A 25,811-nucleotide genomic window follows, 5' to 3' on the forward strand; every position below is an offset into this window, starting at 1 on the left:
CACAGTACCATCCTAAGGCCACAGCGGTTACTCTGCTCCCTCACTAAACTGATTTAATGACACCTCACACCTTACAAATTCTCTCCCTTAACGCCAAAGGCCTCAATAGCCCCTACAAACGAAAACAACTACTAAAGGACATGCACAAAGCGGAAGCCGCTATTGTCTGTGTCCAAGAGACGCACTTTGCGAAACACAACCCTCCTCAGATTCGATCTCTAAAATACCCAGCAGCATACTACGCATACTCCCCAAACAAATCTAAAGGTGTAGCGATTAGTATCACTCTACGCCCCCAATGAAGATCAATTTTCATTTCTTAATAAGTCATTCAAAAAAATAAATTCTATTAAACGAGGCCATGTAATTATCTGTGGCGATTGCAATTGCACCCTTATGCCCTCTTTAGATATACAGAGGGATAATAATAAACTTCCCAGCAAAATTTCCATTCACAATAGCAAGTTGATGTTAAAACTTCTTCACAAGCAGGATCTCTATGACACTTGGAGAAATTTATTTCCAACTGCACGAGACTATACTTACTTTTCACAAGTCCATCTAACATATACACGCATTGACCTATGCCTGGTTGATAAAAATACTCTCCCTCATCTAAAAGATCAATCCATTGGGCTTCGGACTTGGTCCGATCATGCCCCTATCTTGATTACTCTGACCGTACCATACCCCACAACAGGAAGGGGCAAATGGCGCTTAAATGAATCCCTCCTTGATGACCCTTCCAACATTCAACACATATCCACAGAACTTGATAACTACTTTGCTGCCAACTCCACAGAGGACACAACGGTAGAAACTCAATGGTTGGCGGATAAGGCAGTTGTCAGGGGTCATTTCATTAAATTAGGCTCTTTAGCAAAAAAGAGTTATGTCTCAAAAGACTCTACACTCCGTCATACTCTCCAAACGCTAGAAGAATCCAACAAACAAGCCCCAACTAAATCACTAACCCGACAAATCACTTCAGTACAAAACAAACTCCACCTTCTTCAAACGCAAAGATACATGACCCATGCACGCAAAACCCAACAGTTATATTACACCCCAGGAAACAAAACCGGCAAACTACTGGCTGCCCAACTGAAATCAAAATATCTACAAACTAAAATTCCATATATATGTTCCAAGGACAATATTAAAATATTCAACCCGACTGACATTGTGGACGAATTAGCCCACTTCTATGAAGATCTTTACAACCTCCACAAGAGTGCAAACACGAATACACCAAATTCTTTAGACATAACACGATATCTTTCTCAAGTCTCACTCCCTCAAATTTTGGCCCATCATAACAGTATTTTAGATGCCCCTTTTACAGAAACAGAAGTGGCTTCCACGATTAAAGCCCTACCCAAACATAAAGCACCTGGGCCAGACGACCTCACAAACTATTATTACATAAAATTGGCTTCACAACTAACCTTACCAAATTGTTTAACAAGATTAGAATGACTGGTGAATTCCCACAAGAAATGCTAGAGGCCTACATTATCACATTGCCCAAACCAACCAAATCACCAACACTTTGTAACAATCTCAGGCTGATTTCGTTACTTAACGCAGACGTAAAGCTATACGCCAAATTGCTTGCTAATAGACTCCGACCTTTGCTGACCAATTTAGTCTCAAAAGAACAGGCTGGTTTTGTTCCTGGCAAACAGGTCGGGGACAACACCAGATATTGCATGGACCTAATAGATTTGGCCACTATAAAAAACGAGTCTGGAGTCATGCTGGCATTAGACGCGGAAAAGGCCTTTGATCGCCTAAACTGCGACTACATGATGGACACCCTGTCGGCCTTTGGTTTCTCCAAAACTTTTATTACCAGTATCATGGCTCTCTACTCCGCTCCCTCTGCAAAAGTGTTTAACTCAGGCTTCACCTCTAGGAGTTTTCGTATATTTAATGGCACGAGGCAAGGGTGTCCCTTGTCACCCTTGATCTTCATCCTATGTCTGGAACCTCTAGTCAGAATGATAAAACTTGACGCAGCTTTACCTGGCCTCGTTACTCCGGCTGGAGTCAAAAAGATAGCACTCTTTGCCGATGATATTCTTCTTTTCCTAGCCAACCCATCTAAATCCATCCCTCATCTCTTCCACACATTAACCACATTTGGAGACATCTCCTATTATAAAAATAACATTAGCAAAACTCAGATTCTCCCCATAAGACTCGATAAACAATTAGTAAATGAATTGAAAACTATCTACCCCTTCGCATGGCAATCCAAAGCGATTTCGTATCTAGGTATAAAATTGACGCAGTCTAGATCTCTGACCATAAAAGAAAATCACATCGCTGTCCTATCCAAAATCTCCAAACAGATGAACTCCTGGGACAATCTCTATACATCATGGTTTGGTAGAATTAACTCTATTAAGATGATGGTTTTGCCACACATACTCTATCTGTTTAGGACGCTACCTATTGCCCTACCAAACTCTCTCATTAAACGATTCCAAAGAGCTATCAACGCTCATATTTGGAGAAAAAAACCTTCCAGAGTCTCCTTCCGTTCTTTATGGCATCCATTTAAAAAAGGAGGACTCAGCGTTCCCAGTATCATGCTATACTATAAAGCAACCCTAATGTCACAAGGCCTAAGTATCATGATGAGAACACACAAACCAGTTTGGCTAGACCTAGAAACCGCCTGTGGAGGTTCACACTCCCTCTCTGATGCCCTATGGTCATCCACCCCCTTAGAAACACTCTCCACGCTCCCAGCATCACGATTCTTTACAAAATCGTGGTCTTCATGGAGCACAACATTGTGGTCTAAATCAGAAGCACTATACCTCGCCTCTGTTTCAGCCCTCTCTACCATGTCTCCCAATCTCCAGACGTCTAACTGGGCATCCCTAGGAGTCACTCATGTACACAAATTATTCAGTAACGAAGGCATACACCCTTTCCCCGTATTACAGGAACAATATAACCTACCATCTAGAGACATTTTCCTGTACTTACGTGTCAAACATATCCTACTCTCACACTCGATTCGGTTTATCGACCCGTTATCTCTTAGCAATTAGGAGCACAATGGTACTATGCCAAACTACCTCGACCTTATGTTATACAAAACTGTTGAACCACCATGGACCCTCCAAATTACCCTATATGCTGAACTGGGAAACATCTCTAGGGATAACCCCGACGCTAGAAGAATGGGAACAAGCCATCACTTATACTGAACAATCTTCGAAATGCGTCACAATATGGGAAGCTTACTTTAAAATGTTAATGAGATGGTATTAAGTCCCAAGTAGGATTCACAAAATCTACTCGAATTCCCCCTCAGCATGCTGGCGCTGCAAGTCGGGTTCAGGTTCTATTGAGCATATATTCTGGCACTGCCCTAATTTGAAGGGTTTCTGGCAACTCATTCAAAAGCTCATCCATACACTATGTAAGATAACGTTACCATTGACCCCGGAGATTTACTTACTCCACATCATTCCAAAGCTGCATGATATACCGTCCAGAGATGCGGTGCTAAATATACTAGTAGCAGCGAAAATAAGTATAGCATCCCATTGGAAAGGTACCACTACCCCCTCCTTACTAGAAGTTATACGCAGGATGGATCTGACATACCGTCATGAGTTTGAATGGGCCAAAGGAGGTAATGTGTCAACCTTCTTGGAAATATGGCAGAATTGGGTATCAATTATGAAATCCAATACTACAATGCAACAAGTTGCATGTGCTCCCTGATTCCTATGATCTTTTACATCTCCCTTTCCACACTACTAGTGGCCTACACGGCTGCAGGTCCGCAAGCCCAGAATACGCCAGGCATCCCATAAGAATGAAGATTTCTATACATGATCAACCACTCCTCACATGTCCCCCCCCCACCCACCACTCCTTCCCCCTCTTATTGTATTTTATTTTTTGTACATATGCACACCTGTTTACGTTTTGTTATGTTTCTACACGCACTGTTTATATGGTGTATAGCTACCCACTACAGGGCAGTTGGCATGGCTTAGCCGTCACGGCCTTGCTTCTTAATCTTGGAGAACTTATAAGCAACGTCTTACTCTCTATAACCTTTCCACACCACCTGGACGCTGAACGTGCATACCTTAACTGTCGCTGGTAGGCGTATTTATTACAGCACATTCTGACAATCTCTACATCACTATCCCCCGAGATTGCTACCTCCTCTACTTGGTACTAAACACGACACTACCAGTGGTAAATGTCATGCCAACCATACATTCTTGTACATGTTCTCATTTAAGAGTAAATGGAACTAACACCAACCCATGCAGTGACAAAAACAATATCTTGGACCATAGACCCGTATTGTATAACAATGTTGCTGCAATTGGCTAGTTACTATTGCTATCTCCAACTTAAAATCATCTTACATACTTACTAAGCCTGACGACATGTCATGTCACCTCCCAATGACTCATATCTCTGTATGTTCTTATATCACATGTAAACCTATGTAACAGAATTATGCATAAGCTTCACTCTGTATTGTATTGCATATGTAACTTAGCTTCCGCCCATAACTTCCTTTGTTACCTACAATAACTGTATGCTTCTTACAACATGTAAGTCTATGTGTTAGCAATACTGTGTCACTTATCACCATATATTATATCGTATTGTATATGTACATTGGTTCTCTTTTTGTCACCTCTTTATAAAACAAATAAAAACTATATATTGAAAAAAAAAATTGCTTGATATAAAACATTTTGAAAAAAATGTAAAAGGGAGGAATCAACAGTTACCTTTTCATGCTGGTTTCAATGGTTTCCGTGGCAATTGCCCCAACATGTAACACTTAAAACTATCTTATTGAACATCAAACTTTGACATATTTCCTCTATGATTCAAAATTATGTATGTAAATGGAGACCAAAGGTATACATCCAGTGGTTTTCTAGAAATAATTCTGTCAATTCCAAATGTAAAAAAACATAGGAAATATTTCATCTACTCTGTGGAATGATTTGAGACCTTTATTCCACATGTGAAATACACAGATTTAAATGTTTTATTCATAACCCATAAATAAGGAATATAGTGAGTAAACATTTGCATTGAGTGCAGGGTAGTAATTAAAATCTAGTCAGCACTTCTTGCCGAGAACAAAGAAAACAATATTGACAAATAGAGAACATATTTGCATATAATTATACCAGTAAGAAGTGATTATGTATACTAAATATCCTTAGGAGTCAATCAGTTGAATGTGAATTTTAAAAGGCAATGTTCACAACAAGAGAGATTTAGAATTAAAAAAAAAATTAAACTTAGCTATATCTAAATCAGTATACAATTCTGATTTTATTAAAGACACATATACTCCAATTATGGGGCACTCTTACTATATTTGCCTTAGCTGAAAAGAAAATAAGAAAATAAAAAAACCAATAAAAAATAAACACAAACATTTCAAGCAACATAGTCACATAGCAACACTGTCTAAAAATCAGTGATGTCCTATAAAAGGTGGCACCTAAGTAACCACTTCCTCCCTGAGGTAAGTAGTACCTTGGTCCCATAGTTCTTAAATGGTGGAATCTATACTGTTGATATATTTGGTTTTACTGTTTTAGGCCTTCTTATATCAATTGACATTTAACTTATTATTTTATTTATTATTTTCTGTTATTATTTGTTTAAATAGGTTTTTATTGCCCTGTCTCTTTTGTCCCATGTTGATACTCCCTGCCTTTTTGAGATGCAGCATGGTCTTATTATCAGTGAAGCTCTTTGATCCCTCTTATGTGCATTTTCTGAGCCTTTTTCCCTACTGCGCTATTTATTCCAGGGTCTCCTACTCCCCTACCCTCTATTTCATAGGTCATTCGGCTTTTCAGAAGGCACATGCCTGTGCACTCCCTCATTCTCCATCCACCTACCATCTTTTTGGTGGCCGTTAACTTTTAATTTGGTACTACTGAATGCGCACAAAGGTGCATTTAACTGAAAGTTTACTTTGTTAGTCCATTCGTATTGAGCCATTGACCATCTTCCCGGTTCCTGTTCAACCTTTGTGACTATTTTTTTCAGAGTTTGTGCCATGTTTAGTGTTTTGTTAGAAACCTTGTTTCTATTCCCCAAGACAGGAGATGGAATCTGTCTCCTGTGATCAATATGAAGCAGCTCAACACTTATGTGACCTACCATCACTTCAAGATGGAAGGCATTCACTGCCTGAGAGATTTACTCCAGCCATCAGACTTGATGGCCAAGCCAGACCTCTGAGACATCTATCTCATGGTGCCTATCATGGACATTCATCAAGATTTCCTGAAGCTTACGTGGCAAAGCCAGATATGGCACTTCCGATACTTCCTATTCAGTCTTGCTTCAACAAGCTCATGAAATCAGTAGTCACCCTCCTGTGAAGTTGTGAGATACATCTCATCATTTATCTAGACGATAACCTAATTCTATCTTAGTCTGTTCCAATGCTCAGGACTCATCTTGATTGGACCATGACCTTACTGCAGAATCTCGGTTTCATAGGTTGAGAACAATCCATTCTTATGTCCACTCAACAAATCAAATTTCTTTGTCTTATCGTGGACTCCACTTAACAGACTTTGCAGCACCCGGTGACAAAACTAGCAAGCATCAAAAAGCAAATCAGACACATGCTTGCTGCCACCCATCTTTCCCTGCTTTCTATGGAAGAAATGCTTTCCTACAGAGAAGGCCTAAGGCACTTGTGGTGCTTGCCGCACGGTATCATTAGCCCTCCCCCATTGGGTGATGGAGGAAGTGGAGCACCAACCCAGTACCAAGGGCAGGGCCAGATTAACATAGGGGCTGATGGAGCTGTAGCTCCAGTCCCATGCCCATGTAATAGGCCCATTGATTTAAAGTATATGTATATATTTTAAACTACTTTTCATATGTTCTTGCTTAAGTATGGAAACCTAAGAGGGATGTAGGTGAACAAAACTTTTGTGGGCTAGCTGACCTGACAATGAAATTAGTTATGGTAAAGCTGACTTTGCACACTAGGCAAATACTGTTGCTGCTTCACTCTCTCTATCACTGTGGCATGTTCACTTTCTTCTACATTCACTACATACAACTTTTCTCTGTCCCAGACTGTATAATAGGAACTTCTGACTGCTAGTAAGGAGGTGAGTGGACAAGTGAGTGCTAGGGGACAGTCCTTAGAAAGCTTGGATTGAGCGCATCATTAGACACATTTATGCCATGCTCAGGGTGCTGTCTGCATCAGGGCCGGACTGGGAAAAACATTTGGCGCGGGCATTTTTTAGTCACATGAGACCAGTGATAAGGGGGCAGGGCCAGAGAGGGGGTGTTTTGTCATCACCAATGCCCGTTCTGAAATTGAGCATGTTGATTCAATGCTCTTCCAGGGCAGCCCATGCACAGAGTCTTGCTGAAGAGCTCTCGCATATTTGTTCTGCGTGGCGCAAGCAAATTTAATGACATGCTTGAGCTGTGTGTGCTTGTGACTTGTCTCTGGTATCACCATAAGTAGGATACCAGAGGACGAAAGGGCCCAGAAAGCATATTGTGCATGTGTTTGGAGGCTGCGTGTGGGATTGTGTGTGTAGTGAGCTGATTGTGGTGTGGTGCTTTATGTAAATAGGTCGGTTTCAGTTGTATTGTATTTGTGGTGTAATATGTGTGGCTAGGAACTGAAGAGAGTGAGAGATTGTGTGTATAGGGGGCATAGTGAGTATAGAGGATGTAACGAGTGTGGGCTGTAGTATATATGCATAGGTGATGTGTATAGGTGTAGGGGCTATAGAGACTGTGTGTTTAGGGAATGCAGTGTGTGTTTGTGTACAGGAAATCTAGTGTGTGCACAAGGGATCAAGAGGAAGTATAGTGTATCTAGTGTGTGTGTAGAGGATCCAGAGTGTATATATGGGATCTAGTGTGTATAAGGGATATAGTGTGTGTGTATAGAATGTAGTGTGTGTAAGTGGTGTAATGTTTATAAGGGATGCTGTGTGTGTCTGTAATGCAGTGTGTGAGAGGGGTGCAATTTGTGTATGTATGAGGGGTGCAGTGTATGTGTGAAGGGTGCAGTTTGTGTGTGTGTGTGAGGGGTGCAGTGTGTGTGTGTGTGGGGGGTGCACTGTTTGTGTGTTTGGGGTGCAGTGTTTGTGTGTGTGTGTGTGTGTGTGTGTGTGTGTGTGTGTGTGTGTGTGTGAGAAGGGGCAGTGTGTGTGTGTGCGAGGGGGATAAGGTGTGTGTGTGAGGGGGTGCAGGAGGTGTGTTTGAGTAGGTGCAGTGTGTTTGAGGGGTACAAGATGTGTGCATGAGGGGGATAAGGTGTGTGTGTGAGGGGGTGCAGGGGGTGTGTTTAAGTAGGTGCAGTGTGTGTGAGGGGTGCAAGATGTGTGCATGAGGGGGTGCAGTGTGTTGGAGCTGATACAGGTCTGTATTGTGTGGGGGGGGAGTCGGAGGCAAATATAAATACTTATTTAAAATAGTTTAGTAAATAAATATATGTATTTAATGTTTTAAATATAAATAAATTAACTTTATATTCCTCCCTCCCTTATTACCTTTACCCTGGAAGGGGGGAAATTACAAACCTTGGTGGTCTGTAGGTGAGTAACTCAGGCCTACAGCTCTTCCAGCTGCAGGCAAGAGTTCAGTGCTCTCGCGAAATCTGGTAGGAGCATTTCCACAGTAACCACAGCAACTCTCCAGCCTCACATGGGGAACATTCAGGACCCGGCAGAGATGCTGGCTAGAGCTCTCGGGTCCTGCCTTTACCCAGCTCCTCTCTGTCAGCCTTGCCCTAAAGTCATTTCTGCCCACTGGGCATTTGCCCTGTTTCCTGATGGCCAGTCCGAGCCAAGTCTACACAGTATGCCCAAAGTTGGCCAGCCTGCATGATTGGCAGACAGCCTTTTTGGGCATAACCGCACCTTTGGGCGATTCTGGTTATGCATCAGTGGTCCACCCTTTACCCCACCCACCAACATCCTGCTTCAACGGACACTAGAATCTGGTAAGTGTTACAATGGTTTTTTAACCCTTGCAGTTCTGTGGAGGGGGTGGAGGACAAAGGAGGGGATGTGTTAGAGGGAACAATAGTGTAAGGAATACAACTTTGTATTCCTTACACTATAGAATCCCTTTAATCTAAAATAAAACAAAAAACAAAGTTACTTTCATTATAAAAGTAAGTACACAAGCAACACACAACAAGTACATGAGCAACACACACAGTAAAGCTTGAAGTAAGATTTAAAGAAAACCGCAATTAGCCAAAGGTAAGTGAAGATAAGTTACATAGTTACATAGTTACATAGCTGAAAAGAGACTTGCGTCCATCAAGTTCAGCCTTCCTCACATTTGTTTTTTCCTGATGATCCAAAATTAGGCAAAAAAACCCAGTTTGAAGCAGAATTTTGCAACAAGCTAGGAAATAAATTCCTTAAGTGAAGTCTAAAATATTATCATATGGATAAAGACACAAAAATTCAGCATCTTAAATAATTTTACATTCCTGGCTCCCCTTGCAGATAGACAGAGATATTATTGACATAATAATTCCTTTTACTTAATAATAGTTTTTTGTTGATTGAATGTCACCAGTGCAAAACAAAAAGCTCACTGTATATCTCCCTGAACACTCCCAGAAATACAGTCATTTAAGACACTAATTATCTGATACATTCACACAAAATAAGGTGCTTAGAGCTCTCAAGTGTTTTAAGAAATACATTTACTATGATTAAGGTATATTTTCAATTGAGTTTTAATGGCATCAACTTTGTCAGATTCTAATGGAACACAATTGTTTTAAATAACAAATCAATGAAGTGATTAATCCCTGAAGCATTGCTGTAACATTGTAAGCTGGATTTCCCGAAAAAGTATAATTACATCCTTTTCAACAGTCATTAATGGTAATATCTTAATATCAGTAGCTTCCTGCATCAACTATATAGGGAATAGTGCGCACATTTCACATATACTCTTCCTTTGGGAGTAATAACACACTATAGGTCATTTTAAAATGAATCTGCGCAATTCAGGTTAACATGTCCATGCTGTTGCTGTAATAGTTTTCCAAATGAATGTATGTATTTGGTTTTCAGTTTAATACATTAACATTCATCGTGCCTCATACTATTGCCCAATGCCCTATCTATGTAATACTACAAAGCTCACAATTTATTTAAGTTATATATCAAGTGATATTTGTACTGACATAATAAACAAGGAAGGTAATATCAATAAAATTGGGTCAATTGTAAATAAACATATACCGTTGAAAGATCAGGGAAGCACTGACACATAACGGTAGGCAGTTTATTAATGATTACATTGTGCTGACAATGAGTAGCCACCCAAGTAGTTTATGCTGCTGTACAATATTGTTTTCATTGAGAGAAATCAAGATTTGCATTGGTATCAGAGCTACATATATGTTCATTCAAAGCTGGTTAGTATTTTTTAAATATCACATGCACATATAATTTATTATACAGCTGAGTGGTGATGTCTCCCAAATAAAGATACACCTTTTTACAAATGTGTGCTTCATTCACCTGTAGCTTATAAAACTGAAGGATGAAACAGCACTCACCCATATTGTCCAATCTATAAATATTTCAAATATACATTAAAAAATATTCATGAGCAACTTATATTGAATGTAGAGTTGGTGTATCAGTGCAGCATCATTCAGTCTAAACGTTGCATGCAAACTTAAGTTTGCGAAGGATAAATATAGCTTGAAATTGAGAAACTTAGTCTGACATACCTAGATCTGAATAGAACAGTGTAATAATAGTTTCAATAGTCAATAAAATAATTAATGTGAAGTCAAAGAGAGAAACTTTAAGGAGTTCACCCAATACACAATGAAAGTTTACACAGGAAGAGATTCTATTTCAAATTTCAAAAGTAAAGACAAATAAGTCGATGGGGCCTGATGTGATACACTCAAAGTTATTAAAAGAGCTCAGTGGTGTACTAGCAAAACAATTAACAGATTTATTTAACCAATCATTGTTGACAGGAGTAGTCCCAGAAGACTGGAAATTAGCTAACGTTGTACCTATTCACAAGAGAGGTAGTAGGAAGGAGTTTGCCAACTATAGGCCAATAAGCACTACTACAGTAGGGGGAATTTGAATAAAACCATGTGTGACAGAACACCCTGTCACTGAAAATATTTTGTTCGATCCTTTTCCCATTTCAGTTCGGTAACCGAACATACTCAGCCCACCAGGGAGCTTGTTAACCTCATGGACCCCTATTGACACCTCCATAATTTATTCACACCTCAGTATTCTAAGCGTTCTGCTGGGTGGCCGACATTCACATAGACGAAAGCAGGCAGTGGTGTTCGGTCGTCGAGTGCATGGAACAAAAATTGGACATACTAACTCGTGAACACTGCTGAACTTCCATCCTTGTCTACTTTCATTTCTTCAAACCTCAGAAGAGCACTGTTTTGTAGGATTGTGCACATAAACTATGGGAACAATCGCTACCTAGGAGCCAGAGAATCAATTTTGTTCAGTTTTGGACTCCCGAAAGAGACCGACTGACACAATTTTTCTCCTGAAACTATTTTGGGCAGGCATCACATGTGCGGTCGGTAAAAACTTTAACCCGGTGGCGATTTGCCTGTGTTCGTGGGATCTGAGCGCTTTTTGGATATGTTGGGCACTCAAATACAGGCAACCCAGGGATATAGGACTTGAGGGGACCTGCTAGAGGTCTGTGTATTAATTGCCTTAAGTCTCTGCTAATATCTGTGGGGGAAAGGCTATAATCACTCCAGAGGTTTAATCACTTGGCAAGCTATAATAATTTAGCAGCTAAATCACTGAATTCAGCGCAGCAGTGTTCCAGAGAGGGGAAAACATTATATCACATGGATTTCAAGATCAGCGACAGCATGGGTTTACTTTAGGGATTCATGCCAAACTAATCTTATTGATTTTTCGATTGGATAGGAAAAATAATAGATCAGGGTGGTGTAATAGATATTGCTTACCTAGATTTCAGTAAGGCTTTTGACACTGTTCCACATAAAAGGCTCATGAATAAACGGCAATCTTTAAGTTTGGATTCCAATATTGTTGAATGGGTTAGGTATTGGCTGACTGACAGGCAACAGAAAGTTGTAGTCAATGGAGTATATTCAAAGCAAGGGTTAGTTACCAGTGGGAAACCTCAGGGATCTGTACTTGGACCCATTCTCTTTAATATTTTTTATTAGTGATATTGCAGAAGGTCTTGATGGTAAGATATGTCTTTTTGCTGATGATACTAAGATATGTAACAGAGTTGATGTTCCAGGAGGGATAAGTCAAATTGCAGATGATTAAGTTAAACTAGAAAAATGGTCAGAGTTGTGGCAACTGACATTTAATGAGGATAAGTGCAAGATAATGCATCTTGGACATAAAAACACAAGGGCAGAGTACAGAATATTTGATAGAGTCCTAACCTCAATATCTGAGGAAAGGGATTTAGGAGTGATTATTTCTAATGACTTAAAGGTAGGCAACCAATGTAATAGAGCAGCAGGAAATGTAGCAGAATGCTTGGTTGTATAGGGAGAGGTATTAGCAGTAGAAAGAGGGAAGTACTCATGTTATTGTACAGACCACTGGTCAGACCTCACTTGGAGTATTGTAGGCAGTACTACCATATCTACAGAAGGATATTGATACTTTAGAAGAAGTTTAGAGAAGGGCTACTAAACTGGTTCATGGATTGTAAGATAAAACTTACCAGGAAAGGTTAAAGGAACTAAACATATATAGCTTGGAGGTAAGACAAGATAGGGCGGATATGGTATAAACATTCAAATACATAAAGAGAATAAACACAGTAAAGGAGGAGACTATATTCAAAAGAAGAAAAACTAACACAAAAAGATGACTTAGTCTTAAATTAGAGGGGCAAAGGTTTAACCCCTTAAGGACCAAACTTCTGGAATAAAAGGGAATCATGACATGTCACACATGTCATGTGTCCTTAAGGGGTTAAAAATAATTTCAGGAAGTATTACTTTACAGAGAGGGTAGTAGATGCATGGTGTGACAGATCCATCTGTATAGACTAGTAATGCTGGTTCGTCTGTTTGCCGTTATTTCGTTGGATTTCCTGTCCGTTACCAATTGAAACTACCGAACAGACGGCCATCCAGGAGAGGAGTGTGCTGCTGGTTAACCTCTTGGACCCAATTAGAACGTTGTGGTTAACCGCAGACACCTCTCCATTCCATTCGTACGGGTGGTCGTCGTTCGTATGCCGACCACGAGGCGGCGGCCATTTTGGGACACGAGGAAGATCAGCGGTGTTTGGTGTCGATCCTATGGAAACCCTCTGCCTTACCCGATGCTGCTCATCTGGCTGATGAGTACACCGACGCACGGAAGTTGGACCAGACAGCAACCAAGGTCCCTACCCGAGTGGAGTACAAACCGGCAGCACCTTCAACCACTACTGTGTATCACCCCCCAGTGCATCGCACCCCCATGATGCCACCAGTGAACAACTATGTTCAGCCAGCCCGATTCAACGCCCGGGATTATTTTGGTCGATATGAATGGCCTTTCTCAAGTCTTAATGTTATTGTCTCAAATATGTTTCCAATAGGGACTGTACACATCCTGATTGGTATTTAAATATGTGTGCAATTCACTGAGCGGTGGATATTTATATTTATATATTTCTGTGTAATTCAATGACGTTTGATGACAATTCAATGATGTTTGATGACTTTAAAAAGACAGTACATATTGACCGAAACATCATGTTGTGCTTATTCCAATAAAAAGTTTGCAGTATAATGGAATCTGAGTGCCTGGACTTATTTTTCTTTAAGTAGAATACATCCTAACACACATCTCCTATACTCCACCATTGTCAACTTTATCTAAATTAAGTTTTTATAGTGCCAGAAGGCCCCGGGAGGCACTCATATAGTTGTTATGATGCCAGGAGGCCACTGGGGGCACTCTTACCTCTAACTCTCAAATTTGGGATTAAACCATTCTCGAACAGTTTAACCCCAATGTTGACTCCAGCAGGGATGACCACTCTTCCCCATATGGCATTTGGCTTCTGAATTTTCAGATTTAGAAAGCACTGACTGCCGTCGCGTAGGATAAATGACTGAGAGTGATCAGCTGATTCTCTCAGCCAATCGGTGACTCCCCATGCACTAAACTGTCTTGGAAAACGTAAGTTTCTTTTCAGCCAATTTTCTGAATGAGGAATCATTGATTAACTGAGAGTATCAGCTGACCGCTCCCAACCAATTAGCAGTGCCCCTGCCCAGCAATACTACACTCTTCTGAAAATTCAGAAGCCAGATGCTGCCTGAGGGTAGGGGAATGGACATCTCTATTGGAGGCAACCTATGGGTTAAACTGTTTGAGAATGGTTTAACCCTTCAATTTGGATTAAGTTGTTTTGGTGCCTGGAGTGTCCCTTTAACCCCTTAAGGACACATGACATGTGTGACATGTCATGATTCCCTTTTATTCCAGAAGTTTGGTCCTTAAGGGGTTAAGAAGCTTAGTGTGGAAATAAGCAAAACTCTAGTCTTATTTTTTCTGGATTTCTTTTTTAGGAACAATAATGGAGTATTGAAGAAGGGCATATGTGGTTGTTCTAATCAAAAATGTATTAAAATATCTGCCAGGAAATTATAGATGTGTGATCTTAACTTCTGTGGTTGTGAAAGTATTTGAAGGTTTTTTAAGAGATGATATTCAGGAATTCATTATGAACAACAATGTCATTAGTGGAGATTAGCAGGATTTTATGAAAGATACCATGTCAAACTAATTTAATTGCATTCTACAAATAAATAAACAGAGGTACAGATCAGGGAGTTACATTTTACCAATATGGTTCCACAGAATAGGATAGAGTTTAAATTAAAAGAAAGTGGTCTAGATGAAAATAATTTTTCTTGGATAGAACACTGGTTTAAAGATAGAATACAAAGAGTTGTCATTAATAATACATGTTCAAGCTGTACAAAAGTAGTAAATGGTGTCCACTGAGGGATCTGTTCTTGGACCACTTCTGTTCAATTTATTTGTAAATGATCTTGAAATTGGTGTTGAAAATCATGTGTCAGTGTTTGCACATGACAAATAATACTAACTAAGGTAATGAAAAGGTAGCAGGACATTTACTTAACATCACAGGGGAAGCATTCAAATGACAGATGAAATTTTATGCAAATATATGCAAAGTTAGGTGCTTCAACGTGAATAATGCTCTAGCAACTTACATTCTAAATCAGGGGTGCCCAAAAGGTAAATCCCCAGATGTTTTAAAACAACATCATCCATCATTCTAAAATAATTCCAAAGGCATGCAAAGCATCATGGGAGTTGTAGTTGTACAGCATCTGGGGATCTACCTTTTTGGCAACCCTGCTCTAAATGGTAATGAGTTAGGAAAAACAACACACCACATAATAAGGATTTGAGAATTGTTATAGTCAATGAACTAGGCAAAAATATCCAATGTCAATCAGTATTATGATATTGTCCTGCAGAAAAAAGGACAGTAAGGCTCAGAATGCAAATATAAAATTGCCTCTTTATAAATCAGTGGTAACAATACACCTTAAAAATGATGTGCACTTGTTCTAAAAATCGAGATATTATGGCACTAAAAAAGTGCTGATGCACTACAATTAATAAGGGGAATGGAAGATTTTAGTTACGAAGAAAGTCAAACATTCAGACTGGAAGAATGGAGATTTAGTCTAAGGCATAGTACATAATACTACATAGCAGAGGTGGCTTTATCGAGTCTGTATAGATTTTTAAACAGCAACTAGATGAATTCTTGCAAAATCAAAGTTTTTATGCATATATTATTTAGTAGGTGGGTTGACAATTTCTTGACCCATGGATAGATCTGACTACCATTCGGGGAATTAAACTTTTTTTTTCCTAGTTTGTTTGAAAACTGAAAAGTGATTAAGAAATGTTTTTGCCTTCTTGTAGATCAACAGCAAAAACAGATATGAGACTGATGTTTTTATGCCTATATAAATATTTATACGTTATTGTACAGTGTTATTAACTAAAGTGAGAGTTCAAAGTGAATTTCAAATTTGAGGTCGTTCGAGTAGTGATCGTAACGGTATGAGTCCAGTTATGCAGATGTAAAATAACAGATGACATTTGTGTCCTGTAATACCTTTTTTATTGGACTAACAGAATTTTGTAATGACAAGCTTTCAGGAGAAGCTTTCTCAAGTCTAAAGCATTTCGCTTAATAAAAAAGGTATTACAAGATACGAATTTCATCTGTGATTTTACAAACTTAACAATATAGTTTAAGCTACACTGTCCTTATATTTGAAACTATTTTTTAATTCACTTTGAATTCTCACTTTAGTGAATATTCCTGGTAGTAGACTGTCCTATCAGCACTTTTTTGGGGGTACTCTTAGATACATCCTCACTTCAATATTGATTAAACTCACAGTAAGATTTAATTAGGTCTATTTTCAATTCTAATTTTGCTCACAAGAGTATCCATATTTTATCTTTTTTCTATACCTCTTTTTTCTATACCTTAATATATAGCCATCAATCTCTCTTGGGGTTTTTCAGTTACTGATATTCTTCTTAGAAATAAATATTTTATTAGACCCAGGGATTTAGGGCACTCTGACTGGCATTATTAAAACATTTTCCACCCAGAGAATCAGTAGCACATTGTCTGCCACTGCAAAAGCCCATTTTCTTGGTTTATCAACCATTTTAAGGAGCGTTTATTTATGAAAAAAAATAATTCATGAATTAAACACATATGCTTGGCCATTAAATTTGAACTACAAATTTTTTTTTGTCTTTTTTATTATTCTTTTGATTTACGAATGTTGTTGTGGAGTGTGATGCATGTGGGAGTAATTGTGTACTGGTAGAGAAATTAAATTTTTTTCTGTATAATGAAAAGCAGTACTGGCTTGAAAGAGGAGCAAATGTGGGAGGAAACTGGAGCTTTTGCAGCTTACTTTTCATATTTCAAGTTAGCCTACACATTGTATGATATATGTGATGCATGTATATAGAATGTATATGATGCATATAAACAAAATGTATATGTTGCATTTATTCAGAATGCATATGGTGCATGTATAGAGAATGCAAATGCTGCATGTTAATAGAATGTGTGTGCTGCATGTTTATAGAATGCATGTCATACACACATTATTTATAGTGTAGGTGATTTACACAGGACACCACATTGGGGAGCTAAATTTTAACAACTGTAGGGATAAGCACAGGTAAAATAAGCACAACATTAATAAAGCCATTTCTGAAATGTTGGTCTTCCAGTTGTTTAGTAAATGGCTACCTAACTTGGTACCTTTAGATTGCCATTTTAAGGAACTTTCTACTAAACACAACACCTCCCTTAATTGGCACCCTTATGTAGGATTGCCATATTTAAGGATATCACATTATTATTATTATTATTATTATTATTATTATTGCCATTTATATAGCGCCAACAGATTCCGTAGCGCTTTACAATATTTTGAGAGGGGGGGGGGATGTAACAATAAATAAGACAATTACAAGAAAACTTACAGGAATAATAGGTTGAAGAGGACCCTGCTCAAATGAGCTTACAGTCTATAGGAAGTGGGGTATTAGAAACATTAGGATAGGAAATATCAAGTAGGAGTGAAGCAGAGCTGGAGGAGAGAGCAAAGCACTATCCCATAGGGAAAGGTATGTAAGGGAGAGATTACTCTGGGAGGCCATACGCTTTCCTGAACAGATGGGATTTAAGGCCCTTCTTAAATGATTGAAGACTAGGGGAGAGTCTGATGGCAGTAGGCAAGTTATTCCATAGGAGAGGAGCCGCCCGTGAGAAGTCCTGCAAGCGTGAGTTGGCCGTACGGGTGCGAGCAGCGGTCAGGAGGTGGTCGCGGGCAGAGCGGAGGGTACGAGGAGGGGCATACCTCTGGATCAGTGAAGAGATATAAGAGGGGCTGGAATTGTTCAGTGCTTTAAATGTATGGGTTAGCACTTTGAATTGACTCCTATAGGATACAGGGAGCCAATGTAAGGACTGGCAGAGGGGCGAGGTGTGAGAGGACCGACTGGATAGGAAAATCAGTCTAGCTGCAGCATTCATTACAGACTGTAGCGGGGCAGTACGGCTTTTGGGGAGACCAATCAGGAGAGGGTTACAGTAATCCATGCGGGAAATTACTAGAGCATGGACAAGCTCCTTGGTAGCATCTTGCGTAAGAAAGGGGCGGATGCGGGCTATGTTTTTGAGTTGGAACCTACAGGACTTGGCAACAAACTGGATGTGAGACTCAAAGGTGAGACCAGAGTCAAGTATGATGCCAAGACAGCGCGCTTGTAGGGATGGACTTATGTGGATATCACTGACTTGAAGGGAGAGTGAGAGAGGAGGATCAGTATTAGGAGGAGGAAAGACAAGGAGTTCAGTTTTAGAGAGGTTAAGTTTGAGAAAGCGTGATGACATCCAGTCAGAGATGGAAGAGAGGCAAGCAGTGACACGTTGCAGGACGGCCGGGGAGAGGTCCGGAGAGGAGAGGTATATCTGAGCGTCATCAGCGTACAGGTGGTAGTTGAATCCAAAAGAGGCAATAAGTTTTCCAAGAGAGGCAGTATAAAGAGAAAATAGAAGGGGACCAAGGACAGAGCCTTGGGGAACTCCAACCGAGACAGGGCGAGGGGAGGAGGTATCCTTGGAAAAGGAGACACTAAATGAGCGTTGGGAGAGATAGGAGGAAAACCAAGAGAGGACAGAGTCACAGAGACCGAGTGATTGAAGAGTTTGAAGGAGGAGAGAATGATCAACTGTGTCAAAGACAGCAGAGAGGTCAAGGAGAATTAATATGGAGTAGTGACCTTTGGATTTAGCGGAGATTAGGTCATTAGTCACTTTGATAAGAGCGGTCTCAGTAGAGTGGAGAGGGCGGAAGCCAGACTGAAGAGGGTCAAGGAGAGAGTTGGAATTAAGGAAGTGAGACACACGGGTAAAGACAAGTCTTTCCAAAAGCTTTGATGAGTAAGGGAGCAGGGATATGGGACGATAGTTCGAGGGGAAGGACGGGTCAAGAGATGTTTTTTTCAGGATAGGTATTACAGTGGCATGTTTAAGGTCAGCAGGAACAGTGCCAGAAGAGAGAGAGCAGTTAAAGATGTGTGTTAGGATAGGCACAAGACAAGGGGAGAGAGATCTGATGAGGTGAGATGGGACAGGATCAAGTGGGCAAGTGGTGGGGCGAGAGGAATGGAGAAGTGCAGCCACCTCTTGTTCAGTAGCTGGGGAGAAAGTCTGAAGGGTAGGGAAAGCATGATTTATGTGTGGTTGAGAAAGAGAACGGCAAGGAGGGGAGAATTGTTTCCTATTTAGCAAATAGCTTCCTAATCTGGTAACCTTAAATATGACAATTCCATGTAAAGGTACCAAATTAGGTAGCCATCTACTTAAATCAAGAAACAAATTGCAAAACAGTGCCCTTATTTGGTACCATTTGGAATAATGGGAATAAATCAATATTCAAATTTTGAAAGCAAACAATATTGTTTCCAAAGTTCGTTTAGATTTGAATCGATCATTTTTAAAATATGAAAATGTATCAATTGCCTGTGCTTATTTTACCTGTGCTTATCTCTAAAGGTTTCTAATTTACAATGAAGCATATAGGTAAACTGTCAAAACAATAAAAATAAACAAAACATAAAAACCTGCAAAATATAAAAAAGATTGCTCAGAAAAAGCACAAGGGTTCTTCTGTTTAATGTATTTAATAACAATCAGACACCACGATTAACCTAATTGCAAGCGTTGGAGCATACAACTTAAAAGTATATTACATGTAAAAAATGCTTGCTGTAAACTTAGTTGGATAATGTTTTCAGTTGACTAGGTTGGCCAAAACTTTGCAAGTGTTAATTTACTGATATTCATACTTTAGTGAATAAACCCCTTTGGGTTTTGCAGGAGATTGCATTTAGATAAAATATGACAATCAATACAGTTATTCGGCAGGGAAAGCTTTAATCAAATCCATACCATATGCAAACTGGTAGTTTCTAATTATCCATCCATTACTGCACCAAGAATCAATGTAATCTATATGCCCAAAAGGAACATAAACCTTCATGATTATAATACTGACAACAGTAATACTCTGTAATTGACTTTTATCAACAAAACAATCCCCACAGATTTATGATTAAGCAGTAATATATTTTAAAAAAACTGAATAGATCATTTATAAAAAAAAAAGAAAGAAAATGTCCTATATGCCATAGGAAACAATAAGTGTAAGAATTACACAAATGCATGCTTTGAATTATATCTATGTTGATTTTATAATGTTAAATGAGTAAACGTGCTCACTTCACATGCAATGTACGTATAAAAAAATACATACTGAATATAAATCCAGGCTTTGAACTTTACTGTAATCTGTAAGTTGTATTTTTTTTCATAATTGTTATGACTTTTGTGACAATAATTGAAAAATAATTATATTTGTTGTTTATGTTAATTTTGCTTAATAATATGTAACATTTAACAACATGGTAGCATATTATCTATGTGTTATTAATGTAGCACTAACTGTCTAAAAAACATGTAATCAAAGGCATAACACTTCAAGTCAGGTGCTGTTAAACACCAAGAGCAAAAATATATGCATGAAAGGCACATAACATATAAATACAAACCTTCAATTAAAGTATATGGTAATACTAAGGACATAAACATTGAAGTTACACTTGAGTTACAACCCAAACAATCATAATATCCATAGAAAAGATCACACAATTAAATATATAATGAATTGCCAGGGTTATTTAGTAAAATCAGAATTGAATGTGAATTTCAAATTCAAAGCAACACTTTAGTGTCAGAAAATACAAAAGTCTATCCCTAATAATATAGTGCAGAAATCAACCCTGGCAGACAGACACAAACACAGACACATAGACACACACCCTCACTGACACAGACACACATACTGACAGACACACACACACTCACTGACACACACAGACACACACACACTGACACACACACCCAGACACACACACCCAGACACACAAACACTGACAGACACACACACACATACACACTCACTGACAGACATAGACACACACACACCAGATAGCCCGCAGAGACGGGCCTGAACTTGCCTCACCACCGGAGCAGTGATTCCGGTTGCCGTTCTAGAATCTCCCTGGACTTTACGTAAATAGACTCTGTTGCCGTCTTCTTTTTCTTTTTCCTTTTAATGTTGATGTTGCCTACCAAGTTCAGATCCCCCCCAATGAGACCCCCCGCATTCCATTACTCCCCACACCACACATAATGGGGCACTGTAAGGCGCGCTACCATACCATCAGGTCTCACCCTCACAGCATCCACAGTACTAGCGCCCTTTCCAGACAGCACCGCGGAAACTAACCATGTGGAGCCATAGGGTCAGTCAACCTCGTTTATGCTACAGCCGATGTAGCTCACACTACCAAACACTATACCATACAAGCCACACAACCTATCAACACTTAACACACATGAGAGCACTACCCATGGCTTACGAACAAGGCTCATGCCCCCACACCCTATCGGGTTGGCACCATCATTATACTTACACCTACGCCCCTCGACACAAACTAGAAAGGTACGCTGCATGTATAGTGAAATGTCCACGAATTCCATGCCTCTAACCATACCCAACTGCATATGTCAACGGGCCACTACGAAACCGTATGTCCCTGTTTGCGTTCTTCACGTGCTGACAAATTGTACTAACCTGTCTATATAATTGTTATTTCATGTTTACACTAATGTTGGGACTGTATCAGGCTTAACTACTACCTCCCTATGGAGCTTTCTTAGGTTCAGGGAGGCTACCAACACACATGACACAATATGCTCATATATTGTAGATATACCATCCTGCCCTATCGAGCATCATAGTTTATTGTTTCCTTAAAGGGACACTATAGTCACCTGAACAACTTTAGCTTAATACAGCAGTTTTGGTGTATAGAACATGCCCCTGCAGCCTCACTGCTAAATCCTCTGCCATTTAGGAGTTAAATCCCTTTGTTTATAAACCCTAGTCACACCTCCCTGCATGTGACTTGCACAGCCTTCCATAAACACTTCCTGTAAAGAAAGCCCTATTTAGGCTGTCTTTATTGCAAGTTCTGTTTAATTAAGATTTTCTTATCCCCTGCTATGTTAATAGCTTGCTAGACCCCGCAAGAGCCTCCTGTATGTGATTAAAGTTCAATTTAGAGATTGAGATACAATTATTTAAGGTAAATTACATCTGTTTGAAAGTGAAACCAGTTTTTGTTTTTCATGCAGGCTCTGTCAATCATAGCCAGGGGAGGTGTGGCTAGGGCTGCATAAGCAGAAACAAAGTGATTTAACTCCTAAATGACAGTGAATTGAGCAGTGAAATTGCAGGGGAATGATCTATACACTAAAACTGCTTTATTTAGCTAAAGTAATTTAGGTGACTACAGTGTTCCTTTAACTTGCTTTGACATAAGCCTGTTTAATTCATTTACTCTTTTATTATCTTGATATCCCTCTTACTAGAATATTACTCAAAAGTCATTCTACGAAACGAGGCTTCTCGCACTAACTAAACTACCTCGCCCGTAGTAAGCACCCATTTTCACGTAGACCACAATCTTCTACTCAGCAACTATAGACAAGCCTCTACCACCAAACATAGTATACACAAATCGCTTAGATAGAAATGCTCCTGCTGTTTATGATAAAAAAAAAATTGTGCAGATATTTCCTCATGCTGACCATTTGTTACCATATGTCTGATTATATACTTGTCAATGCTGTTGGGGCATGACGAGCCCGCTTGTTATACTTTCATGCACTCCAAAAATAAAGAATAAAAAAAAAAAAGTTAAGACAAAGGGAAGAGAGAGGGATGCAAAGGAAGCAAAGAAGCAAAGAGGTGAGCAGTCGGGGGCAATGCAGAGAAATCCATGACAGATATCCACTCCAGGGCACTCAGAATTTCTTACACACCAATCACACATCCATTCAGTTCCTGAGACTACCTACTAATCTGATGAGAATGTCTACTTAACTGGTAATTATACTGGTTTCATTTAATTAATCTAAATTAATTAAAATGTTCTAATAGCATGATATATGACTGGATAAATCACGATCAGATTTCGATATTTACAAATCTTAGTTAAATAAGAAGTACATAGTTATAACCATTCCATTCTGCAGATGGAATTAGAATAAGGATGTATTTATGTGATTTATCACATGTTAGCATATCGTGATATTTATCCAGGTGTATTGATTTGCTCTAAAATAAGATAAAATATCTGTTTAGGCAAGTTAAAATTCTGCTTATAGAACATGATAGATTACTCTTATTGGATGGTTCCAGGAAATGACTAATGAGCTGGTTTAAATGTTATTTTATTTAAAATTACATGAGAATAGGTCTTAATTACCCAAAAAGGTCTAACCAGCATTGAAAGGGTTATTCTAACTGTCAGCTAAAGTTTTATGGCCTTAAGCTGCAAGCTCTGTGTGTGTAAGTTCCACTTTCGTTTCTCTGTGAACTACCATCATAAATCTTCACTTGACAGCTAATGTTGTAGATTCTATACTGTATTAGCTATTGGAATGTATTGCCATTTGTATTGCATACTCATGTTATACTGAATATTCATTGATTGTTATCACGCATGCTACATATTATTATTATTTAAATTTGTCACAATGAATTGTATCTATTTTTATAACAAATTGATTTTATTTATATGGAATACATTTCACTTACATGATAACAAATCTTTGGGATCTGAGAATTGAAATAGTGGGCAATTCTCAACTGTTTACTATTATTATCCCATAAATATCCCCACAAATTGGAGGCACGCTGCTGAGATTGTTTAAGTTGAAATTATATTCCATATACAATAATATTGCATCTCTTTGGGAAATGATCAGCACCTATGCTGCCATGCAATGCATGGAGACCCTGGACGCCAGTGCTTCACACTATACAGCACTGACACAGGAAGCACCTTTAGTGGCTGTCTGAGTGACTGCCACTTGAGGTGTAACTTGCTGCAATGTAAACACAGCCTTTTTTTCTAAAGGTTAGTGGTTGTCGTGGCTATATATAGTGCCAACAAATTCAAGCGCTATGGAATCTGTTGGCGCTATATACATTGCAATAATAATAATAATAATATAGTGTCCTTTTAAGGCCAGATAGCTGACTTTGTTGAACTTCAATTTGAAATTTTTAATATTATACAACAACTGTTACAGACAGCCAAGCATACAAATGTGAGGGTTTCCAGGCTCTTTGTTTTTGGAACTGTAGTTAAAAGCAGAAGTGAGTGCTTCTTATCGGTTCCAATGTGACTCAATGAAAAGCTTTCTTGGTGTGTGCTAGTGCTTCTCTATGAGAAGCACCTGTTTGGAAACAAGTTATCAGTAATGATGACTTCATAGGAGGTATATCAGAGATGTAGTGACTATCTCAGAATCTCCTGGGATAAAGATGAATTTAATAGGTTTTTAAGCTCAATGCTTATATATGTCTCTGTAATGTAATGTTTTAGCCTACAAAACAACTTTAGTTTAATGAAGCAGTTTGGTGTATAGATGATGTCCATGCAGTCTCACTGCTTAATTATCTGCAATTTAGAAATCAAATCACTTTGTTTATGCAAATGTAGGCACACCTCCCTGAATGTGACTTACACAGCCTTCCTAAACACTTTGTGTAAAGAAGCATCTAATGTTTTCACTTCCTTTATTGAATATTCTGTTTAGTTTTTAATTTTCTATTTCCCACTCTGTTAATAGCTTGCTAGACCCTGTATGAGTCTCCTGTGTGTGATTAACCCCTTAAGGACACATGACATGTTTGACATGTCATGATTCCCTTTTATTCCAGAAGTTTGGTCCTTAAGGCGTTAAAGCTCAATTTACAAAGCAGGAGATAAAAACTTAAAGAAAGTTACATCTGATTGAAAATGAAACCTTTTTGTTTTCATGCAGACAGGAGAGGTGTGGCTAGGGCTGCATAAACAGAAACTAAAGTGATTTACCGGTAACTCCTAAATGGCAGAGAACTGAGCAATGAGACTGCACTGCCGTGATCTATACACAAAAATTGCTTCATTAAGCTAAAGTTGTTTTAGTGACTATAGTGTCCCTTTAAGAAACACTCCAATTAAAAAAAAAAAAAAAAAATATATATATATATATATATATATATATATATATATATATATAAATATACAGGGTTTTCCAATGGACAAAACACAGGGAAAATGACAGAATTCTTATTGCAAAGGCAATTTTCCTATTTAAAGCAAAAAATAAGGAATGAGAACTCTGAGAACAGACAAAAGCTTAGAGTAAACTCATTAGCTTGCCCTTCAGTACATCCCCGCTCAGGTCTCAAAAAAATTTTTGCTCACTTGTACCATTACAGAGGGAACATATCGGAAACATGTCAGACTGGTCCCACCTGTGCAGGCAATCCAGACCTGAAATGCCAGCAAGTTCCCTCTGCACGAGAGATACAGCAACACCAGACGATTGTTTCGGCTTTCCTTTGGGCCTTGTCAGTTAGGTGTAGCTGATATCCCTCTAGACACATTAAGCACAATTCTCCTATTTACTAAAGCCAAATACATTAGGAATTCAGTCTGCAAAATCAAATCTGCTGCAATTGCCCAGATGCATTCGGTGCCCAGGTT

This window comes from Pelobates fuscus, chromosome 4 (genome assembly GCF_036172605.1).
Source record: "Pelobates fuscus isolate aPelFus1 chromosome 4, aPelFus1.pri, whole genome shotgun sequence".
Classification (NCBI taxonomy): domain Eukaryota; kingdom Metazoa; phylum Chordata; class Amphibia; order Anura; family Pelobatidae; genus Pelobates; species Pelobates fuscus.